This window comes from Stomoxys calcitrans, chromosome 1, assembly GCF_963082655.1.
Source record: "Stomoxys calcitrans chromosome 1, idStoCalc2.1, whole genome shotgun sequence".
In the NCBI taxonomy this organism is placed as follows: Eukaryota; Metazoa; Arthropoda; class Insecta; order Diptera; family Muscidae; genus Stomoxys; species Stomoxys calcitrans.
In genome coordinates, this window is record NC_081552.1 from 232,456,376 (window position 1) to 232,479,559 (window position 23,184).

The following is a 23,184-nucleotide window of genomic DNA, read 5'->3' on the forward strand; positions in this document are numbered from 1 at the left end:
TTTCATTATATTGTGTGGGGGGAGAAGAACATTTAATTGGCATGCTGTGTGGATAAAGTAACCATAAATATTTTTATTAGACACACTTCATTAATTATGATTGAAGAAATGACAAAAGACTTACATTCGTACAAACACACAAACACACACACACTCAATGCCCTAATGAATTCGACTAAAGTTAAAGCCGTTTAGGTTTATCGATAAAATTATCGACATCAGGATGTCAATTATTATTACAAGACCCCCATAAGAGTTGCCATATCATGGGAATAGTTAATAATAAAAAAATCCCCCCAATTGGAAATAAGAAACAAAAAACAAGTTTAAGTCCGATTCGGACCATAAGTGAATTGAATGTTGAAGACCATAGTAAAAGTCATAGGGTAATATTTCAATCCATTTGGATAAGAATTGCGCTTTGTAGGGTCTCAAGAAGCATAATCGAGAGATCGGTTTATATGGAAGCTGTATCAGGCTATATATCGATTAACACTATATGGAACATGTATGTTGAAGGTAATGGGTGAAGCCGTTGTACAAAATTTCTGCCAAATCGGATGAGAATTTCGCCCTTTAGAGGCTCAAGAAGTCAAGATCTCAGTTCGATTTATAAGGCAGCTATATCAGGTTATGTACTGATATAGCAACTGTGCCATACTTAGCACAGTTGCTGGAAGTCATAACAAAACATCTCATGAAAAATTTCAGCCAAATCGGACGAGAATTGCTCCCTCCAGCGGCTCAATAAGTCAAGGTCCAAGATCGGTTCATATGGCAGCTATACCAGGTTGTGAATCGATTTGAATCATACTAAGCGCAATTATTGGAAGTGATACCAAAACACCACGTGCAAAATTACAGTCAAATCGTATAAGAATTGCGCCCTCTAAAAGCTGAAAAAGTCAAGACCCCAGATCGGATTTTAAGGCAGCTATATCAGGTTATGAAACGATTTAAACTATACTTAGCGCAATTATTGGAAGTGATACCAAAACACCACGTGCAAAATTTCAGTCAAATCGGACTAGAATTGCGGTCTCTAGAGGCCCAAGAAGTCAAACTCAAAGATCGGTTTATATGGCAGCTATATCAAAGCATGGACCGATATGGCCCATTTACAATCCCAACCGACCTATACTAATAAAAATATTTGTGCAAAATTTCAAGCCGCTAGCTTAACTCCTTTGAGAGTTAGCGTGCTTTGGACAGAAAGACGGGCGGACATGGCTAGATCGACTTAAAATGACATAACGATCAAGAATATATATACTTTATGGGGTCTTAGACTCAATTTTCGAGGTGTTACAAACAGAATGACGAAATTAGTATAACCCCATCCTAGGGTGGAGGGTATAACAAACAAAATTTTTTAATTGACTTGACATAGCCATCCACTTGACATAGCCATCAAAATACTTAACAGTTATAGTAGAGTTGCCAACACCAAATTGTTTAGCCGCTTGTTTGTTAATATGTAAATGCTGAACGACCGACCACGCAATGTGTGTAAACGCCATGCGGTTATATGTTGTGTCTCCTTCGCTTGGCTGTCAGCAATTCGCTGTGCTCATTTGAATGGGGTTACCTCATTAACGAAATGGAGTTGAAAAAAAATTAATTATAAAGAAGAAATTATGCATAACAAAAATATTAAATAATTTATGTATATCATTTCAAATTCATATTTCATAAAAAAAAGGTGTGTGTTTTAGTGAATTTCACCAAACCAATGTGAAAGAAAAGTGAGCAAAATTCAGGGAAAAATTAATGAAAAGTGTAAACAAATACAATTTTTTACAAAAACAAATATATAACAAACGACCCATCCTCCATTGCTTCCTGACAATTTCCGGCGCAACCATTAGCAACAAGTGACCACACGGATATGTGCCACATGCACTGAATTCATTATTGCAACAGGTAAATATATATGGTCTCCACCCCCAACTTTAACCCCATTACATATAAACTAAAAGCATATATGTTGGTATGTACATATGTATGTAGTTATAAGCTACTCCTTCCTTCATTACCAATTTATTTCATTTGAAACTTTGTGTGTGTGTGTGCGTTATAGGTAACTAAGAGAAACTTTTTTTGAGTTGTTTGCTGTTTTTTTTTGTGTTTCCTTTTGTTGGTTTTACAAAACCAAACCATTACCATGAATCATCATAGTTGTTTTTAAAGTTTTGGCGCTTGTTTTTTTTGTTTGAAGGGGAAAGGCTTTATAATAAAACAACTATGAAGGTAATTTCCTATTGATGGCTAGTTTGGTATGATAAGTTTGGTTATAACAGTAGCAATCTTCAAAAGAGGCCTATTTACATACAAGGGAGACACAGATAAGTAGTCGTAGTTAAAGCAAGTAAAAAGGTGTTAAGTTCGGCTGAACCTCTAAACCCATCACCATGGATCGGGTTTGTCAAGTTTTTTTGGGAAAATTAATCCATTTATTATACCAACCAACTCACAAAACTAAAAACGTTTTTGGACAAAATTTTGAGACTCTACTTTTAACCGTTTGAAAGTTAGCTTTCTCTCCAGACGGACGGATATGGCCTGATCGATTAAAAATATCATGACGTTCAAGAATATATATAACGGGTTTTAGAGTTGTTAAATTTTTTTGGAAGACAGCACTGGTAATTGTGTCCAAACGTCATCGGCGAAAATGAAAAGTATTCATTATACTCTGCCATTTCATCAGGGAGAAACTCACAAACGAGCACCGGCTGAATCGATTTTTATGAAATTTTCACAGATGGTAGAGTTTGGGCCACCGGTGAAAATAGGGTACTACATTTTTTGATATCCAAAGGGGGGCGGACCCTCCCCCATTCCCCAATTTTCAAAAACGCCATATCGCGGAGATCCGTGCACCGATTTAAGCGAAATTTTGTATGCCACCTTATGGTACCCCAAAAACACGAAATTGGTAAAAAAAAATTTGGGGTCAAATAATCTGGGGGGACGCCCCATCCCAAAACCCACACGAACGGACATGTGCATCGATTGGGACACAATATGGGTATAAAATGAAAGGTATTTAAGAGTAGAGTACGAATTTGGCATACAAATTTCACTCTTAAAAATGTTATGCCACAAAGTGTTATACTGTTATACCACAAAGTGTTATACCACAGTGCTATTCTTTTATTTTACAGTGTTATACTAATATATCACAGTATTATTTTATTATACCGCAGTGTTATATTGTTATACCACAAAGTGTTATACTGGTATAGCACTATGTGTTATACTGATATATCGCAGAGTGTAATACTATTATACCACAAAAGTGTTACACCATAAAGTGTTATACTCTTATACCAAAAAGTTTTATACCACAAAGTGTTACACTCTTATGCCACGTAGTTTTATACCGAAGTATATATATGCGATATACTGATATATCGCAGAGTGTAATACTATTATACCACAAAAGTGTTACACCATAAAGTGTTATACTCTTATATCAAAAAGTTTTATACCACAAAGTGTCACACTCTTATGCCACGTAGTTTTATACCGAAGTGTTACACACTTAATCCCTAAGTGTTATGCTCTCATACCACAAAGTTTTGTACTGTTATACGAGAAATGCCTTTTATATTTTGGGATGGTACAACCCTTATATTGCAATCTGCCAACTGACAGCTCTATCGAAATGCTTGACATTTTTGAGGTTATACGTACTCAGAACGTTTTGACATACGAGCGCGATTTGTGTTGTCTACAATAACTTACAAGATTCATCTCACCCAAAAAATGGAATTAAATCGTGAACATATTCGTGCGATTATTTTTTACAACTTTCGACAACTTGGATTAACTCAATAACAGTGCATCGATGAACTTACCAGTGTTTATCGATGGTATGGTGAATTCAACATTCATTCAAAATTGCATGAACATTTGTTCGCGTTGGATCCCACACAATAAGTACCACGTAGTGTTATACTGTTATACCACGTAGTGTTATGCTGTTGTACCACGTAGTGTAATGCTTTTATACCACGTAGTGTTATGCTGTTATACCACATAGTGCAATGCGCCCACGCTGTGTTATACTGTTGTACCACGTGGTATTATACTGTTATACCACGTAGTGTTATACTGTTGTACCACGTAGTTTTATGCTGTTAAGCCACGTAGTGTTATATTATTATACCACATAGCGTTATACTGATACACAACGCTGTGTTATACTGTTATACCACGTAGTTTTATACTGTTATACCACGTAGTTTTAAATTGTTATACCACGTAGTGTTATACTGTTATACCACATATTGTTATAATGTTATACCACGCCGGGGTATACTGTTATACCACGTAGTGTTGTACTATACTTAGTGTTGCACTGTTATACCACTTAGTGTTATACTGATGTACTACGGAGTGTTATGCTGTTATACCACATAGTGTTATACTGTTATACCACGCTGAGTTATACTGTTCTACCACGTATTTTTATAATGTTATATCACGTAGTGTTATACTGTTGTACCCCGGAGTGTTATACTGTTAAGCCACGTAGGGTTGTACTGTTATACCACGTAGTGTTCTACCGCATAGTGTTATATTTATATATACCACACATTGTTTTACCTCGAAGTGTTATATCAATATATACCACTTAGCGTTATACTGTTATACCACGTAGTGTTATGCTATTATACCACATAGTGTTATACTGTTATACCACGTAGAATTATACTATTATACCACGTAGTTTTATACTGTTTTACCACGTAGTTTTATACTGTTATACCACGTTGTGTCATACTGTTATTCAACGTTGTGTTATACTATTATACTACGTAGTATTGTACTGTTATATCACGTAGTGGTTTACCGCATAGTTTTATATTAATATATAACCCGCAGTGTTATACCACATAGTATTATATTAATATATACCAAATAGAGTTTTACTGTAATACATAATGTTATACTGTTATACCAAATAGTTTTTCATTTTTATACCACAGTGTGCTTTATTTGTATATACCACATAGTGTTTAACTGTTATACCGAAGTGTGTTATATGAATATAAACCACGTGGTGTTATACTGTTATATCACATAGTGTTGTATGAATTTATGCTATGCAGTTTTATACCACATAGTGTTATTCTGTTCTACAAACAATGTATTTTACTGTTATACCACATAGTGTTATACTCTTATACCACAAAATGTTATATTCTTATACCACAAAGTGTTATCTTATTACTCTTATACCCCTAAGTGTTATTCTCTCATACCACAATGTGTTACGTTATAAAAAAAATGTTTGTCCATTTGTTTATTTTGTCCGTTCCGTATAGACTCAAAAACGGCTGAACTTATTTTCATGAAAATTTAACCGATGGTAGAGTTTTTATATATACCGATTGGGACAATATGGGTATCGAATGAGTGGTATTTGGAATTATAGTACATATCTGGTATGAGAATTTGATCCTTACGGGGCCTCCCCAACCCCATAACGGGCATGTATGTCCAACGACACAAAATGAACCTGGTATTCATAATTGGAACAATGAGCGACCGCTCCACCCCCGGGTTGGGAACAATATGGTAATTCAATGAAAGGTATTCGACAGTAAAATGTGAATCTGATATGGATATAAGGATCTAAGTATCTAGAACATATGAATCAATACAATAGGTGAATCAAATAAAAAGTCTTTGAAGGAGATGTATACAATATGGGTATCAAATTGAAGGAAATTGGAGGTAGAATAGGAAAATTTATAAAAATTTTGCGACAAGAGCCAAGGTCGAACCACCCGATTTAAACCATACTTGGTACATTTGTTGGATATCATTACAAAACACGTCGTGCAAAATTTCATTCCAATCGGATAAGAATTGCGCACTCTAGAGGCTCAAGAAATCAAGACCCAAGTTCGGTTTATATGGCAGCTATATCAAAACATGGACCGATATAGCCCATTTACAATACCAACCGACCTACACTAATAAGAAGTATTTGTGAAAAATTTCAAGCGGCTAGCTTTACTCCTTCGGAAGTTAGCGTGCTTTCGACAGACAGACGGACATGGCTAGATCGATATAAAATTTCACGACGATCAAGACCTTTATGGGGTCTCAGACGAATATTTCGAGTAGTTACAAACAGAATGACGAAATTATTATACCCCCTATCCTATGGTGGAGGGTATAAAAATAAAGTTTTTCGCTGAGTTTGTTTGTTCCGAAAAGCTTCTGGACCCATATGTCTGCAATTTTCACATATGGTAGAGTTTGGCACCCCGATGAGAATAGAGTACTTCATTTTGCGATATACCCGAGGGGGCAGACCCTCCCCTATACCCCAGTATTCAAACATCGATTTAAGCGAAATTATGTATGTCACCTTATGGTAATACAAAAACACAAAATTCGTATAAAACTTTGGGTTGAAATAAACGTGGGGGACGACGCCCTACCCCAGAACCCATCCAAACGGACTTGCTTACCGATTGGAACAATATGGGCATCAAATGATAGGTATTTAAGTGTAGAGTGCTCCCCCGATACTTAGGGCTAAATTAAATCATAGAATACGAAACTTTTATACAAGTTTGGGGTCTATTCCCTGGCGGGACGCCCACCCCAAACGGTGGCCCAAATTAACACATCGAACGGGACAATATGGGACTCAAATGAAAGGTATTTGAGAATACGATACTTATATAAAAATTTAGGTCAATAACCAGGCGGATCGCCCTACCCCAAAATTATGCCCCAAATGGAAGGGTACACCAAACGGGACAACATGTGATGAAATGTACTTGAGGGAGGAAAGCTCAGTGCGCGTAGAATTGGGGAAAATTATATATTAAGGAAAGACCCTTCCCTTCAATAAGAAAATTCATGTAAGTTTAATAAATATTTTAATCCATTAAAAAATAAAATGATGTAAGTATTTCTAGGATTTGGAAACACTTTGCAAATTATTGCTCTTTTCTGTATTCAAATATGATAAGGGTTTCTTTTTTGCAATCATAAAAGCAGTGTACAAGTATGCTTAACGATTCTAAAGATGAAACATTTTTCACTTTGAAAATATCATGTCCTAATCAATTGCAGGGTTGAAGCTATGACTATACCATAAATCTTCCCATCCTTTTCCTTTAGAGGTCATAACGAAAGGTTAGCTCCTTTTAGATCATTTATTTCGGCAATTATTCATTTAAAATTTATGATTAGCTTAATCATGATGTGCCCCCCTCCCCCCAACCATCTAAAAGTGCCTAGTTACGCTTGTGCTATACAACAAACCACGCCAGCTGCTGAGGCTGATATCAGCGTGAATGAACATTTTCCGTGATGGTGTTGCGTGCGATACGTGCGTCGACGGACCGTAACTTATCAACGTTGGTTGTTTTTTTTTTTTTTTGCATGCTTCTTTTTCGCTTTTCAAGTAACAAGTATTGTTTTCATATGCTGTTTTTTTTTTAATTTTCGTTTGCTTCTTTTTCTCTTTTGCGTTTAATAAATATTTTCTTTATTAAAATTTCTTATGTTTTCTCTTCTTTTTTTTTTTTTTGTGTGATGAGGTTGGAGTGTAGGCAAATTGTGGTGATGATGATGCTGATATTGTTGTTGGTTAAAAATAAAATGAAAAAAAAAAACAGAAGATGAAGAAAACATTTCTTCTTTCACTTTGCATTCTACTCGCTTGAGTTGATGCCACCATAATCATCAGCGACTCAACAAAAACCCCAACTACCAAGCACACAAACACACAGCTGGCAGTAATTTCATGGGGCTAACATTTCATGGCTGTTCCTCCTACTGATCGGCCTATGGAAGTCATGGCTATACCTGGTGGTGTTGCTATTTTCAACTGGGGTAGGTCGTTGTTTAATCTACAAAATACTACAAAAAGAGGTTATTGAAGTTAATTGCGCTGTATAAGCTATTAGAAGGTGGTTTCCTTGGTTCTTGTATGTTGTTAATTTAATTTTATTCAAATTAATTTTTTTAATTATTTTCTGTGTCGCTGACATTTTATGTGAATTACCTACCGAGTTGATGGTTGTAGGCGGAATGCCTGGTGGGTTCGCCATGTGGGCGGTATTTTGTGATAGCCTTAAAAACAGTTTGGAATTGCAGTAACCACAAAATGGTTTATGTTTGGTCAGGTCGAAACTTATATTCCCTTCAACTTAGATCACATTTGTGAGAAGGCTACAATTTATAGAAGAAGGTAGCAATTGGAAGTCATAGCAGAAGTTTACATGTTAATATACCCTCACCATAGGATGGGGATATACTAACTTCGTCATTCCGTTTGTAACACATCAAAATTTCCATTTCCGACCCTACAAAGACGATTCAACGATGTGCGTTTGTCTGTCCGTCCGTCTGTTGTAAGCACGCCACAGCCTTCAAAAATTGAGATATTGAGCTAAAATTTGACACAGGCATGTCTTTTGAACCGAACTGCCGATTAAGGGCCTGAAGCCCATAAAGCTTTATTTATTATCCGATTTCGTTGAAATTTTAAAGAGTGAGTTGTATTAAGCCTTCCTTCATCCGACCAGAATATTATACAGATCAGACTTTTTTAAGATATAGCTACCATATAGACCGATCTGCCGATTAAGGGTCTGAAGCCCATAAAAGCTTTATTTATTATCCGATTTCGCTGGAATTTTAATCAGGGAGTTTTATTAAGACTCCCGACATTCGATCCACATGTGGCTCAGTTGGGACTAAATTTAGATATAGCAGTCATATAGACCGATCTGTCGATTAAGGGTCTGAAACCCATAAAAGCTTTATTTATTTATTTTCCGATTTCGCTGAAATTTTAAACAGTGAGTTGTTTTAAGCCTCCCAACATCCGATTTAAACATGATTCAGATCGGACCATATTCGGATATAGCTGCCATATAGACCGATCTACCGATTTAGGGTCTGAAACCCATAAAAGCTGCATTTATTATCCGATTTCGCTGAAATTTTAAACAGTGAGTTATTTTAAGCCTTTCAACATCCGACCCAAATATGATTTAGATCGGACCATATTGGGATATAGCCGCCATATAGACCGATTTGCCGATTAAGGGTCTAAAACCCATAAAAGCTGAATTTTTTACCCAATTTCGCTTAAGTTCGAATTGGTGAGTTTTATTAAGCCTCTCGACATCCGATTCCAATATGGTTCAAATCGGACTATCCACTATGACCTTCAACATATGTGCAAAATATGGTCTGAATCGTTCCGTAACATGATATAGCTCCCACAGAAACCGATCTCCCGCTTTTACTTCTTAAGCCCCTAGAGGGCGCATTTCTTATTCGATTTGGCAGAAATTTTGCCCAATGACATCTACTATGGTCTCCACCATTCATGCAACATATGGTCTGAATCGTTCCATAACATGATATAGCTGCCACAGAAACCGATCTCTCGATTTTACTTTTTGAGCCCCTAGAGGGCGCATTTCTAATTCGATTGGGCTGAAGTTTTGCACAATGACAACTACTATGATTTTGAACATACGTGCCAAATATGGTCTAAATCGTTCCATAACATGATAAAGTCCTCTAATAAACCGATCTCCCGATTTTATTTCTTAAGGCCCTAGAGAGCTCAATTATTATTTGATTAGGCTGAAATTTTGCACAATGACGTCTACTCTCGTCTCTAACATCCAAGGCAAGTATGGCCCGAATCGTTTCATAACCTGATAAAGCGCCAATAGCATGACAATTCTTATCCGAAGAACTTGACAAATACGATCCATGTTGGATGCCATATAAGATTCACCCCGTAAGAACTTAGCAGCCTTTTACTTGTTTTCATTTCTGAAAGAGGCGAGACCGTAACAGTGCCATCATTTGTAAAACCCCGTTTACGCTGTTCGTTAAATCCGGATTAAAGACTCTCGTCAGCTGATTTTATAAAGGGAAAACAGATGGTTGAACCATTAAATCCGGATTTAAAGAGCAATGTAAATGTGGTTAAGGTTTTGTTCTTTAAAGAAAAGGTTCTTCCGTTTTTGTTTTAACATTTTTTCCCCATTAAATATTTTTCCTTGGGTGTACTACGGCTTGAAACTTGGCCTGCTTGCTGTCTATTGGTTGAAATTGTCTGGTTGTCTTATATGATTTTGCATTTATTTGCCGCCTGCATAGGAGTAGAATAAAATGGTATGCATACTCGAATGTTAAGCGCCATTTCGTCATAGAAAAATATAAGCCGCCTTTACTGTTACTGTTACGGTGGCCGGTAGCGGTGCAAATTACCCTATGTCTTTTGATACTTTAATCTATGCTACACTGTGGGACAGAAAAGTTTGGCAATTTATTTGGGTTTGATAATGATTTCATTCAAAGTATTCATTAAAGATAAATAAGGTCTAAATTAATATCGGCACTTTTTCGTTCACTGGTTCATATCGCAGCTACATGAAAAAGCTATTTTATAAAAACCGCTTGAACGTTATTATTTAGTTAGGTTGCAAATCAAATGAGTGGCAACATTGTCAAAATTGCATTATTGCCACCCCCATATTGCCAATGTGGCAACATTCTAGCAGCTGACTGATGTAAATAAAGAGTGGTGACCAAGTGAGCGATGTAATTGTTGTACAGTAATTGTTGATAACTGAGATGAAATATGCTTACTGAATTGATGAACGAAAAGGATCGTTCATTTTCCAATTCGTTAATTTTTCTTCTGTTTTTCGTTCACCGCTTCATTTTCCTCGTGGTGTGTAATGCTATCTGATCTCGACAGAAAAGGAATTTAATGAAAAGAGCATCATTCGAATGTGGCAACAGTGTCACAATAGCATGATTGCCACCAACATTTTGGAAATGTGGCAACATTAGAGCAGCTGATTGATACAACAAAAGAGTAGTGACCAAGTGAGCGATGTAATAAATGTACAGTAATTGGTTGCTGAGTTGAAATAGGTCAGCTGGGCTGATGAACGAAAAGGATCGATGGACGCAAACTAGTCCAATTCGTTCATTTTCTTTTCTTTTTCGTTCACTAGTTCATTTTCCTCGTGGTGTGTAATACTATCTGACCTCCATAGAAAAGGAATTTAATGAAAAGAGCATTATTCGAATGTGGCAACAGTGTCACAATACCATGATTGCCACCAACATTTTGTCAATGTGGCAACATTCAAGCAGCTGTTTGATACAACAAAAGAGTAGTGACCAATTGAGCGATGTAAAGAACAGTAATTGATTGCTGAGTTGAATTAGGTCAACTGAGCTGATGAAGGAAAATGACAGACTAATGCAAACTTGTCTAATTCGTGGATTTTAGTGCAGCTTTTAAACGAACTAGTTCGTTAACATGAACTCAAAAGTTCATTGGCCCTTACTGAACTTGTTCGTCGACCCTAAGTTGACCAGTTAGTCAACACTAACTGAACTAGTTCAGTATTTGATTTCTGAGCAGAATGACACACCCTGAGTTCATGAACGAAAAGAATAGACTTTTATACAAAATAAATCAATTCGTTCATTTTAGTAAAACTTTTAATGGAAGAACTAAAATAGTTTGTAGCACTAACTGAATTATTTCGTTAAACTAACTGAAAATTCGCCCGAGTAGCCGCATTAATAGCATGCTCGGATTACCAGTGAGGAAGTCGTGGGATCGATTCCGACTAAAGGTCTGGTCTTTCGCAACTGTGGTATCCCAATGGACTTAAATTTTCTAAGTGAGTCAGTTTAAAAAAAAAAACTGCCATTCTTACCTATCTTATCTTACTGAACTAGTTCGTCGATACTAACTGAACGTTAACTAACTAAATTATCCAGTAACCATATGTTAAGGAACAGGTGGATAAATAGCGGGCCCCATGACAAATATAAAGAAGAAAATGGCACAGGGCACTCCACAGGGGGGCATTTTATCGTCACTCCTTTGGGTGATCACCATAAATAACCTATTACGGATGCTGACTGACGAGGGATTTGAACCCGTCTGCTTTGCAGGCGATGTTATATCCGTACCAGCTATGCAGAAGGGCCGAAAGGTTCTTGCATATGTCATGTGACTGGGCTGCAACATAAGAACCATACAACAGGTTCAGAGAACATGTCTTGGCGGAGCGATGAGGACCACGCCCACTAGGGCACTGGAGACTATTCTAGATATCCTACCCATTGACATACAGATTAAGAGTGAGGCTATGAGACTTAAGGCGATGGGAGAATAGATTGAGGATGGGAGCAGCTCATACCATCGCGGTATAATCGAAGCGACAATAGAGACCTGAAAGGAAGGGAAGAGGTTTCCGATCGGATACCTGAGATGAGCCTTGATGTCGAGTGCGAGGCACTGCTGCCAACGGCACAGTCTTGGATTGACGGAACCCTATTATTGCCATCTGGAAGATCGGATTACACGGATGGATCAAAGCTAGAGGACAGAGTGGGCCGGGGGGCCTACATTGAGAACCCAGGGACTGAGATCTGCAGGCAGAGACCCAGGCGAATACGGAATGCGTGAAGTGGTGTGGTGCTAATGCGAGGACGTCGAGTGTAAACATCTTTACCGAGAGTAAAAATGCCATAAGGGCAATAACAACCATGAGGGTAAGGTCACGAAGAGTCTTGTAGTGTAAGAAGGAGAGGATGAGGATGGCACAATCATCATCGTTTGGTTGCCGGGCCATAACGGAGTAAGAGGAAATAAATTGGCAAACGATTTGGCAGTGAAGGCCGGATAAACTTGGTTAACCCGAAGCCTTTCAGGTCGACGCCGTCCGACTAAATCGCGTGGGCGACAAATGCGCATTTATCACGGTGGAACAGCGAAACGGTCGGTAGGACAACAATAATCCCATGGGGTGATCCCGATCGTGAGAGGACGAGGCTATTATTGAAAGGAAGTAAGAAGGAGGTCAGTATAGCTTTTGGTGTCATAACAGGACACATAGGACTACAAGCTCACTAATGCAATATCGGTGCGGCAAGTGATAGCATGTATAGGGCATGTACTTAGGTGGGAACACGATACCCGACATGGACCAACTTAGGGGAGTGGTATGGAAAACAATTAAGGATTTCGTAAGTAGCACGGAATTCCTGACTTAAAATCTTTTTTCGAAGTTACTTTTAGTTTTTAGAGCGTAAAACAAGCCGATTACTGGCTTAGGTGTATGTCCATAGTGGCATGGGGCGGATAAATAATATCTGCACCTTCTTTTCAACCTTACCTAACTGAACTAGTTCATCGACACTATCTGAACTAGTTCGTTAACTAATTAAGTTAGTTCGTCAACACTAACTGAACAAGTTCACACCGCTAGCTAAACAAGTTCGTTAACTAACGGAATTATTTTGTCAACTCTAATGAAATTTTCCAAATGCTGGCAACATATGTGAGGTACTATGCCATGTAAAACTTGTCTGCAAAGAGATGTCGCACTGCGGCACGCCGTTCGGACTCGGCTATAAAAAGGAGGCCCCTTATCACTGAGCTTAAACTTGTATCGGACTGCACTTATTGATATGTGAAAAGTTTGCCCCTGTTCCTTAGTGGAATGTTCATGGGCAAAATTTGCATTACTCTGTGGCACTGCTCACCAACACTAAATAAACCAGTTCGTTAACTTACTGATCTAGTTCGGAGTCACCTATTGATCTAGTTCGTCACCATTTACTAAACTAGTTCTTCAACACTAACTCAACTAATTCGCTTACTAACTGCATTAGTTAGTATACTAACAAAACTAGTTTGCATCAGTCGTTCCATTTTACCCAGCCACTAAGTGAACTAGTTCGTGTCAGCCGATACCTTTTGTTGACCCCAGTAATCACATGCCGCCAATCCACTTACTTGGTTCAACTTTCAATTTCGTAAACACTTTCCTTAACTAACTGAAATAGTTCGTCATCACTAACTGAACTAGTTCGTTCACACTAATTGAAGTATTTCATCAACGCAAACTAAACTTGTTTGTCAACTAACTGAATAAGTTTGTTAAAGCTAACTGAATTAGTTTGTCAACACTATCTGAACTAGATCGCCAACACTTAATAAACTAGTTCGTTAACTAACTGATCTAGTTGGTCAGCACTAACTGAGCTAGTTCTTCGCCACTTAACTAGTTCTTCAACACTAACTGAACTAATTCGCTAACTAACTTCATTAGTTAGTTAACTAACAAAACTAGTTCGCATCAGTTCTTCCTTTTTACCCAACCACTAACTGAACTAGTTCGTGTCAGTCGATACCTTTTGTTGACCCCAGTAACCACATGCTGCCATTTACTTGGTTCAACTTACAACTTCGTAAACAGTTTCGTTAACTAACTGCATTATTTTGTCAACAGTAGCTGAACTAGTTCGTTCTTGAAGTATTTCATCAACGCTAACTAAACATGTTTGTCAACTAACTGAATAAGTTGGTTAATGCTAACTGAATTAGTTCGCCAACACCACCTGAACTAACTCGCCAACACTAGTTCGTTAAACAACTTCGCTAGTTGGTCAACACCAACTGAACTAGTTCGTCACCACTTACTAAACTAGTTCTTAAACACTAACTGAACTAATTCGTTAACCAACTGCTTTAGTTAGTTACCTAACAGAACTAGTTCGCATCAGTCGTTCCTTTGTACCCAGCCACTAACTGAAATAGTTTGTATCAGTCGATATCTTATGTTGACCCCAGTAACCACGTGGTGCCAATCCATTTACTTGGTTCAACTGTTGGCTGTACCAACAGTTTTTGTCATTTGAAAAAAGGAAAGCAGTGATTTATACTATTTAAAAAAATCCGTTAGCTATTCAGTCAGCTTTTTGTAGTGGTCAACTCTTTCTTTTGACTAACTATAGCTACAAATTGGGACACATTTTTTTTGGCAGTGCTTTAAGATCTTCTGCAAACCACTGTACCAACAATACTGTTAAATCTACATTAGCCTAAAGCGACCCCCCACACCCAAGTACTACTGTTGACGATTAATAACGACTCACACTTACTCTCGTAGTCATGCTAAGACATATAAAACTAAGCTAAGCTGACGTTAGGCGTTTTTTTTTTTCATTTCGTTGAGCTTCGAGCTGTGTTGTGTGTTTTCTGTTCAAACGTGATTTGATAAAAATTGGGTCAAAATGTGGTATTCAATGTTGTTGTGGCGTTTTTTTTTGCTTCTTTTTTTCAAAGTTAAATTGAGTGGCAGTCTGGCGACTAGACCTGAGCTTTAGGTATGTCTATGAGTGTGTTTCGGCAAACATAACAACTCGTTTCAGTTAAAAGTCACGTTGTCAGTGATTTTGAGTTTCTTGGGCACCACCGACCACACAAAGAACGCAACGCAACAAACAATCGGTCAGTCTTAGGTGACTTCTGGGTTACGAACCAGAAATGATTTTTATTTCAGTTATATTTTGTTATTTGCTCTTATTTTTCTTCCGACTGCAGTTAGTTGCTCGTTTTTGTAGTTTGTTTTTTTTTCTAGAAATGGAAAGAGGTTATTAAAAAGCCATTAAAGTTTCATTAATAGCAATGAGATCTCTGACATTGAATTTGGTATTAGAATTTTGTTGTTGTATGGTAAAGCTCTAGTGCTTGTTAAATAGAACAATGTAAAACAGAAATAAAAATGATTTACAATGATTATAGACTCTATGGCTATATATATGATTATTTGAAAAAGGAGGCCATAGGAGTTTGTTTAAAGGTACCATTTGATGATAGTGAAAGAGGGTGAAAGTCCACTGTGTGGTGGCATTCTCAACATATTGCTATAACCCAAAAACTGAAGAAGTAAGTTTCTCATAGGCTACGGCATCTCACAAGGAAAATGCTCGGTGGCTGCAGTAATTCGCTAGACCTGCGGGAATAGACCCCAATGATATAAACTGCTCTCGCCGCTGTTTGTATAAATCCATTCTGTTACTGTTTTAATCAAAAATATTTCCAAAATCTGGATTGAGCCATATCCTGCTTGCCATACCATTCATCATAGTATGGGGGTACACCAATTTAGTCATTACGTTTGTAACACCTTGGTATTGGTCTAAAACCTAGAGCTGGCAAAATGTCGATACTAACTTTGTCGTTTCGTTTGTAACACCTTGAAATATTGGTCTAAGACATAGAGCTGTCAAAATATCGATGACATTATCGATATGTTATTTTTTGTCTGAATATCGATTGATATTTTGATTGATATTTCGGCAAAGTTAAATTTTTTGCAAAATTTAACAAATATTACCGATTAGAGCACTTAGATGAGGCCACCTTAGCTCAGAGGTTAGCATGTCCGCCTATGACGCTGAACGCCTTGGTTCAAATCCTGGCAGGAACATCAGAAAATTTTTCAGCTGTGGTTATCCCTTCCTAATGCTGGCGGCATTTGTGTGGTACTTTGCCGTGTAAAAACGTCTTCCCAAAGAGATGTCGCTCTGCGGCACGTCGTTCGGACTCGACTATAAAAAGTAGGTCCCTTTTGATTGAGCTTTAATTTGAATCGGACAGCACTCATTGATTTGTGAGAAGTGTGCTCCAGTTCCTTAATGGAATGTTCATGGGCATATTTGCATTTGCAACCGATTAGACACTGAATGTGTCCTATAAGAAATATTGCGCCTATAGAGGGCGCAAATTTGATTCGATTGGACTGGAAATCATCCGATTGTGTACGATGATTTCTCTTATGGCTATCAATTTAGTTTATTAAGTTTGGTTTTATTCGGTCTATGCATTATCATTCTTTTTGTAGACGATAACCACCGCTGAAAAATTTTTTTCTAAGGTTCTCGCCAGGATAAGAACCCAGGCGTTCAGCGTCATAGGCGGACGTCCTAACCTTTGCGTCACCATGAACATTACACGCCCACAAAACCTAGCATTTTTTCAAGAACCTTACAGGTTCCGAAGAATATCACAGGTTCCCAAGAATCTAACTGAATCCCAAGAATCTTACTGGTTCCTAAGAACCTTACAGGTTCCCAAGAACCTTACAGGTTCCCAAGAACCTTACAGGTTCCCAAGAACCTTACAGGTTCCCAAGAACCTTACAGGTTCCCAAGAACCTTACAGGTTCCCAAGAACCTTACAGGTTCCCAAGAACCTTACAGGTTCCCAAGAACCTTACAGGTTCCCAAGAACCTTACAGGTTCCCAAGAACCTTACAGGTTCCCAAGAACCTTACAGGTTCCGAAGAATCCTACAAGTTCCCTAGAACCTTTCAGGTTCCCAAAAAACTAACCGTTTCCCAAGAACCTTACAGGTTCCCAAAAAACTAGCTGGTTCCCAAGAACTTTACAGGTTCCCAATAACATTACAGGTATCCAAGAACACTATAGGTTTCCAAGAATCTTACAGGTTCCCAAGAACCTTACAGGTTCCCAAGAACCTTACAGGTTCCCAAGAACCTTACAGGTTCCCAAGAACCTTACAGATTCCCAAGAACCTTACAGGTTCCCAAGAACCTTACAGGTTCCCAAGAACCTTACAGGTTCCCAAGAACCTTACAGGTTCCCAAGAACCTTACAGGTTCCCAAGAACCTTACAGGTTCCCAAGAACCTTACAGGTTCCCAAGAACCTTACAGGTTCCCAAGAACCTTACAGGTTCCCAAGAACCTTAAAGGTTCCCAAGAACCTTAAAGGTTCCCAAGAACCTTAAAGGTTCCCAAGAACCTTACAGGTTCCCAAGAACCTTACAGGTTCCCAAGAACCTTACAGGTTCCCAAGAACCTTACAGGTTCCCAAGAACCTTACAGGTTCCCAAGAACCTTACAGGTTCCCAAGAACCTTACAGGTTCCCAAGAACCTTACAGGTTCCCAAGAACCTTACAGGTTCCCAAGAACCTTACAGGTTCCCAAGAACCTTACAGGTTCCCAAGAACCTTACAGGTTCCCAAGAACCTTACAGGTTCCCAAGAACCTTACAGGTTCCCAAGAACCTTACAGGTTCCCAAGAACCTTACAGGTTCCCAAGAACCTTACAGGTTCCCAAGAACCTTACAGGTTCCCAAGAACCTTACAGATTCCCAAGAACCTTACAGATTCCCAAGAACCTTACAGGTTCCCAATAACATTACAGGTTTCCAAGAATCTTACAGGTTCCCAAGAACCTTACAGGTTCCCAATAACATTACAGGTTTTCAAGAACATTGCAGGTCCCCATGAAGGATTCCCAAGAACCTTACTGGTTCCCAAGAACCTTACAGGTTCCCAAGAACCTTACTGGTTCCCAAGAACCTTACAGGTTCCCAAGAACCTTACTGGTTCCCAAGAACCTTACAGGTCCCCAAAACCTTGTATTTTCCCAAGAACCTTGGAGTTTTCCTAAAACTGTATAGGTTCCGAAGGGCCTTACAGGTTCCCAAGAAACGTACTGAATTCCTTACTGTATGAGCAGATTCTCAAGAATCTCTCATGATCCTAAGAACCTCTCATGACCTCGCAGATTCCCAAGAATTTAACAGGTCCCCAAGGTTCCTACGGGTTCACAAGAACCTTACAGGTTCCCAAGAACTTAACATGTTGCCAAGAATCTTACAGGTTCCCAAGAACCTTACAGTTTGACAAGAACCTTACAGGTTGCCAAGAACCTTACAAGTCCCCAACAACCAACAAGTTTACAGGTTTCTCAAAAGTTTACTGTTTTACAAAAGCCTATCGCATCCAAACCTTTATTTGTATGGCTATACAATCAAAAATATTACTGGACAGCCTGTTTTGGATCATTAGAATGCATTAGTTAACCATAGATCATAGATCCAGACACGAGAAAGGAGAGCCAGAACGCTCTCGTATAACGATACACATGCATGTATGCTCATCCTGGTATGAGAATTGGCCCTCACCCCATGAGGATCTACTTTCCTGAGTGCCCACATATGATGCAGGTAGTCCCTATCTGAACCATTTCTTCATGTTGATTTTCATGTGGAGAGGTTAGGGTTACCGTCCTAATGATGGGGCAATGAGTCCAGGTGATCCTACCTTTCCAACTTAAGCTCCCTTCCACAATGTTCGACAAATGGCGAAGAAGTCACTCGTCGAGACCGAGCCCTTCCATGAGGAGAGGTTAGGGTTGTCTTTTTAAAAGATTTCCTAAATCGGCGAAGAACCGTTTGTATTGCCTGGCAAAGTGCCCTAATGAGAGGATAATGTGTTCAGTTGATCTGATATTCCCAGCTTAAGCTCCCTTCCACAATGTTCAACACAATGGCGAAAAAGTCACTCGTCGAGACCGTGACCTTCCTGCCATATTTGACCAATTTATTATTTCCTGGAATGTTGCCGTGTCCCAGAAACAAGACATTGTTGTGTAATGTGCTTAGAGTTTTGCATTGCTTCACGCTCTTTGATCTTGCTGGCCCTAAAATCAATTTCTTGTCCTCATAGATTCTGAATACTCCCCTTCAGTTTTCGATTGAGTTAATCGCACACAGCTCTGACTGAAAGTTATGTCCGACAGTCTCAACAATATGTTGGGATCAAGTGCATGGGGGTAAATTTTTGCTCAGGTTTCCAACTCCATCATGATCGAGGTCTTATCGACAGCACAGTGTCCGCCACTCAAACTTCTCTGTTATGAATGCGTAATCGAGCGAAAAGCGGATTACACCCCTGATCATTTTATTCAGTTCAACTTGAAGCAATCCCTCAAAATTTTAGTCTCTTTGTCCCCAACATCATTATCCGTATATCAAATTTCCCTATTGGGTATGCATATCTATAAGATCCTAGGTTAGGTAATGTAACCTTAAGATCCTAACATGTATTACTCTTGATGCCGGTGGTCTAAAATCTTCCCCAGTTTTCCCTTGGCGTTTATCGTATCGAAAATGTAATTGTGGTCGTTCCTTTTCTATTTTTAACAAATACGAGTTTCCTCAGCCTAAACTATTCAATATCGGTTCCAATTGTCAGTATTGCCACTCTAAACTTCCGTACTTCTGTAGGATTAAAAGGCTCAGTGCTGCACTCTGTAATCTTTTTCCAGGAGGATGGCTTGTAATCGAGATATGCAAATGCAAATTTGCCAAGACACATACCCTTAAGACATATCAATGAGTGCTGTCCGATTCAAGTTTTAAGCTCAATAATAAGGGGCCTCCATTTTATAGCCGAATCTAAACGGCATGCCGCAGAGCGACACCTCTTTGTGGAGAAGTTTTAACATGGTTGCCATACCAAATGGTACAATACCTCACATTAGGAGGGAATAACCACCGCTGAAAATTTTTCGAACCCAGGCGCTCAGCGGCATAAGCGGAGATGCTTACCTCTGCGCTACAGTTGCCTCCGAAGTGTATATCATCGAGGTATAGGCTTAGGAATTTTCCTTTCTTTGTTAGAAGCAGCGGCCCAATTCAGAGACGCAAGTTTGAATTTTGTTGCTTTTTACATAGAAGTAAACAGAAGCAGTCCCGTTTTTTCCGGTTTCATCCCAAGTTCATTCATCATTTTCAAATTCGATGGTCTTCTGAGTGCTCTTTCTATAATTAATGATCGTTAGCAAGTATTTGCCTCGCGCAAATAGCTTGATAACGTTTGAATATGCGCTAAATTTATTTCCTTGTTTCTTCAGACCAATTAGAATTTAATTCTAAACGAGATGCCAGAAAATAGGCCGTCTTAGGTTATTTTTGTTGTCGTCCAACTTTTGATCATACCATCTCCCAAGTCCGCGTTAATAATTTTGCAGTTCATGATATTACCCTGTTTTGAATATACTGAGGTTAAACCCCATATTGGTCGTATTCGTTCTGGAGAACCGTTTAGGTTTTCAATATACATAGGCGTATGTATATATGGCACCACTAATATATTAAGACCCTACGTTACGTTACCACCACTATTCAGAGCAAACATATCGAAGATCTCCCTCCCTCCACCTCTAATGACAAATCGCGCACACTTTTAGTCGGCTGGCTGTAATCGTCACAGGGTCATTGAAATTTTACGTAATGTTTATTTATATGTGTGTGCAGTGTCGTCCGGGTTGGTTGCATTGAATGGGTCGCCCCCCCCTTTTTCGCCTTTCTTTTCGCCACTGAAAAAACAAATGCATTTCAATTTCTTAATTATGAAGAGTGCAATGAACACAGAAGCAGAGCGCAATGCGCTACTGTATACTTGAAACGAAGTGCATGCAATTAGGGACGAAAGCAAAATAAAAAAGCCAATAACCACAAACACATCTCATCTCATCTTTTTTACGTGGTGCCGACCGAGCCTTATATAAATACAATAAACATCGATTTGAAGGCATGTGTAAACGAAGAGTGCATTCACAGGGGAGAGTAAATGAATGTGTGTGTGTATGTGTTGAGTGCAAGAATTTTAATTTCAATGATGTTTATAATTCAAATAAAACCGATTGTTTATTTTTGCTTTAATAATCGTTAATCTCACACTTAATAGAAAGTTGCGAGAATCAGCCAGCCAGTCGGTTTTATTGCGATAGTCCCAGACTGGGTGACGGGCAGTGTTGCCACAAGAAACTCTTTTTATTTATGAACAATGTTTTTTTAAATAGGTAATGAAAAGTATTTTAATCACAGCTCATTAATAAATTACGTTTGATTAATTTATTTTGTAATTATGTAACTCTATGGAACAGCGAAACTATCGATAGGGCGAAGAAAATCCTATGGGGAGATCCGGATTATAAAAAGACGATGCTGTTACTGAAAGGATGTATTAAGAAGGATGTCAGCATATTTTTCGGCATCATAACGGAGCACATAGGACTACAAGCTCACTTATGTAAATTCGTTGCGGCAAGTAATAGCATGTGTAGGCCTTGTGGTGAAGATGATCAGAAGTTTGACTATTTCCTATGTGATTGCGAACACCGTAATAATAAGATGGGGGCACAATACCAGACATCAACCGACTTAAGGGCGTGAATTTTTGAGAAGCGCTGAGTTTCTGACTTCGATTTTCTTTTTCAGAGTTACTTTTTATACCCTCCACAATAGGATAAGGGGTATACTAATCTAGTCATTCCGTTTGCAACTCCTCGAAATATTGATCTGCGACCCCATAAAGTATGTGGTAGGGCATGCGGTGAAGATGATGAGACCTTTCCTATGTGATTGCGCGGCTTTCGCGGATAACGGTACTAAGATTGGGGCTCAATACCAGACATGAACCGACTTAGGGGCGTGGATTTTCTTACTAGCACAGGATCCCTGACTTAGATTTTCTTTTTCAGCGTTACTTTTTATACCCACCACCATAGGATGAGAGGTAAACTAATCTAATCATTCCGTTTGTAACTCCTCGAAATATTGATCTGAGACCCCATAAGGTATATAAACTCTGGATCGTCTCGACATTCTGATTCGATCTAGTCATATCCGTTCTTTTGAAATCACGATAGCAATCGAACTCCTAAAGCTAGCCGCTTGAAATTTTTCACAGATACTTCTTATTGATGTATATCGTTGAGATTGCAAGTGGGCCAAATCGGTTCAGATTTGGATATAGCTCCCATATAATTCGATCTGACGGTTTGACTTCTTGCACCCTTATAAGCCGCAATTTGTATCCGATTTGGTTGAAATTGCTTCTAGTGTTCTGTTACTACCTTAAACAACTGTGTCAAGTACGGTCCAAAAGGGTCTTCCTGAGCCTCTAGAACCCTCAATTTGTGTCCGATTTGGCTGAAATTTTGCACGTGGTGTTCTGTTATGACTTTGTTATGACAACCGTGTCAAAGACGGTCTAATTCGGTATATAACCTGATAAAGCTCCCATATAAACTGAACTCCCGATTTGATTTCTTGAGCATCGAGAGGCTTAAATTTTCGTCCGATTTGGTTGAAATTTTGTATATGATGTTCTGTTACGACTTTCAACAACCGTGCCAAGTACGGTCCAAATCGGTCTATAACCTCATATAGCCCCTATATAAAACCGATTTGACTTCTTGAGCCCCTGGAAGCCGCGATTGCTAGCTGATTTGTCTGAAAACCTGACATAGCTCCCATATAATCCAAACTACCAATTAGCTTTCTGCGATCCCTAGAAGTTGCAATTTTTTACTGAAATTCGGTACGCTAAATACACCTGTGCCCATCAACTAAGTGTGTATGTGTAAATTCTTAGTAGAATCCATGGTGGTGGGTTCCCAAGAATCGGCCCGACCGAACTTAGCACGTTTTTACTTATTAGTATTTAGCGCACAACAAGCCGTTTACTCGCT

The 23,184-nt window shown here is 38.7% G+C and overlaps 1 protein-coding gene across 12 annotated transcripts in view; it reads left to right on the plus strand.

The window, feature by feature from the left end:
• LOC106091255 (PAN2-PAN3 deadenylation complex subunit PAN3) overlaps positions 1-23,184 on the plus strand; it is a 154,867-nt gene that overhangs the window by 78,363 nt on the left and 53,320 nt on the right. The window contains exon 2 of one of the 12 annotated variants that reach the window (XM_059360148.1): positions 1,703-1,923. The exons of 10 other annotated variants lie outside the window; for them this stretch is intronic. The gene's annotated coding sequence lies outside the window, so the exon portion shown is untranslated. The remainder of the gene's footprint in view (positions 1-1,702; positions 1,924-23,184) is intronic. One more of the 12 variants, XM_059360153.1, reaches the window with a different exon arrangement.